We start from the raw sequence: 2,891 nt of genomic DNA, 5'->3' as shown, positions 1-2,891 counted from the left end.
AGGGAGCTCACACGAAGTGCGTCTTTCCTCCATGACAGCTAGGCCCCGCCCCCCGGAATCTGCATTCTGAGTGAGAGGAGGGACAGTGTAGTTGCTGCTGATTTAATAGGGAAATCGATAGCTAGGTTAGTGTATTCAGTGTCCACTACAGTCCTGAAGGACTCATCTGATCTCTGCTGTAAGGACAGCACCCCAAAAAGCCCTTTTTAGGGCAAAACATGAGTCTGCTTTTTTTTCCCTGTGTAATCTAATTGCAGTTGCCTGCCTGCCAGCGTGTGTGTCAGGCTCATAGCGGATACTGTGCCCACTTGCCCAGTGCCACCACTCATATCTGGTGTCACAATAGCTTGCATTTAAAAAAAAAACCAAAACTTTTTTGACTGTAGTATAATAGCAGTCAGTTTCCTTCACACGTGTGCGTTTCAGGGCCTGCCAGGGCACAGTGTCACACCAGTGCAACTCATATCTGGTGTAACAGTAGTGTACATAAAAAAAAAAAACTAGAAATTTGACTGTGAAATAATAGCAGTCAGTTTCCTTCACACGTGTGCGTTTCAGGGCCTGCCAGGGCACAGTGTCACACCAGTGCAACTCATATCTGGTGTAACAGTAGTGTACATTTAAAAAAAAAAAAACTGTAATAGATTGAATAGCAGTTAGTTGTCTGCAAGCGTGTGTGTGTCAGGCCTACAGTGTCTACTCTGCCAACTTCTGCCAGTGCACAGTGCCACTCATTTCTTTTGTCACAGTAGCTTGCACGCATAGTACCACTAATCGAAAACAAAATGACAGGCAGAGGCAGGCCACCCCGCAGGGGCCGTCGTGGTCGTGGTGCTGTGATTCCCTTTGGCCCTAGAATAATGCCCAGTGTTCAGAGGCCACGTACCCTGAACTCGAAAAGTTCTGAGGACATAGTTGACTGGCTAACACAGGACACCCAATCTTCTACAGCTTCCGCTCGGAACCTTGACGCACCATCCTCCTCCAGCTTAGCTTCGGGCACCTCTCAAGTTACCACTCGCCTGCCTGCCGCCACCACCAATACCAGCACCACAGCCGCTTCACTTGATCTGTCAGAGGAGTTATTTACACATCAGTTGGAAGAAATGAGTGATGCGCAACCATTATTGCCAGAGGATGTAGATAACAGGGATATGTCTCAGTCAGGCAGCGTTACACACATGGACGTACGGTGTGATGATGATGATGATGTTGTTATCAGTGAGGACAAGGAACGGGACATGGCTAGCTTGGTATCCAACCTTGTGCAAATGGGGAGTTTGCGGTTGTGCAAATGGACTGTTTGCGGTGCATTAAACGGGGAGTTTGGTCTGTCACTGTGAAGCGGGCGTAACCCTTACACTACCTGATCGATACAACATCATACATGATGTTTTAAAGAACGTTATTCCAAACAATTTAGGAATGTTAGGTGATTTATTTATGGATTAAAACCAGACTCTGCATCAACTATGTAATTTTCCATGGGAGTTTTGCCATGGATCCCCCTCTGGCATGCCACAGTCCAGGTGTTAGTCCCCTTGAAACAACTTTTCCATCACTATTGTGGCCAGAAAGAGCCCCTGTCGGTTTTAAAATTTGCGGAAATTCACATTCGCCGTTCGCGAACGGAAAATTTTATGTTTGCGACATCTCTACTTATCAGCTCCAGTGCTGGCTTCATCTCCCATAAGTTAGTTTTTGTATGCAGTATCTGTTTGTGAACATAGAGGTCTATTTGTGTGTAGTGTGGGCATTTGAGTGCAGTTGTGTGTTTGTATTTATTGTTGCCACTTTAAAGCAATGGCGCACTTGTGTGTAGTGTGCTTGAATGCAGTGGTGTGTTTGTATGTAATGTTTGTAGTTGATTGCAACAGTATTTTTGTATGTAGTGTTGGCGTTTGGTTGGAGGGGTGTGTTTGTATGTAGCATTGATGTTTGAATTGAAATGCTAGGATGTATGAACATATACACAAAAGTGGCCACACACACAGTGACACAGGTTCAGTAACACACAGATACACATATAACTACATCATGGCAATGATGATACACATCTGGCATCCTCAGTTCAGAACCCCAAATTCTTGATTGGTTGATTTAATTTTTTCCCAATTCTCCTCCATGGACTACTTCACTCACTGAAATTGACCCTGTGTAGCTCTGTACAAGTTCTTGATCATCTACTTAAATTGATAACGCTTTTGGCCATCGGTCACACTTTTACAGAGTTTACCATTCCACTATAAGGCAACTCCACTATCAGGTGTCTACAGTTAGATTTACCATTCTTTTATGCTGCCCTGCATAATACTATTCAATATTGTTTTGTTTGTGTGACACACAACTTCAGTTATCTAAATATACTTTTTTACATTCTTTATTTTTGGTGTGCAGATAGCATCAGTCAAGCATTTAGTGACATGTCAGCAAGCTCATATAAGGCAAACGTATGAAAATTAATCATAACATGTTAGAAAAAACATGGTACATTTATAGAATAATGTTAGATTAGGAAATGAGTAGGCTGGATGCACGTAGAATAACTAAAAAGAAACAGGAAAGGTACAACATGCCAGGGATAGAGTTCCATATCACAGCTTGGGATTCAACCTATGTCCCGCTGGGGCCGCCTAGAGTCCTGCCACAAGTGCCCTGGTGTCAGACTTAGGAGCACACCTGGGTGTAGATACATGGTGTGGTAGTCAAGCTGACCCCATTGGGGTCTTTCAGGTCTTTCTGTAACTCTGCTTCCTCTTGTGTTGGTGTGGAGTGTGCCCTTGTGGTGCCCTCTTCACAACAAAAACCTTTGACTTCTGCTCAGTGCGTGGAGGGTGTAGTTTAGGAAAGGGCTGTTCGGTTGCCTTAGGGCAGGTTTAAATGGCTGGCTT

Source organism: Pelobates fuscus, chromosome 3 (assembly GCF_036172605.1).
Source record: "Pelobates fuscus isolate aPelFus1 chromosome 3, aPelFus1.pri, whole genome shotgun sequence".
NCBI classification, from domain to species: domain Eukaryota; kingdom Metazoa; phylum Chordata; class Amphibia; order Anura; family Pelobatidae; genus Pelobates; species Pelobates fuscus.
This window is presented reverse-complemented; position numbering follows the sequence as displayed.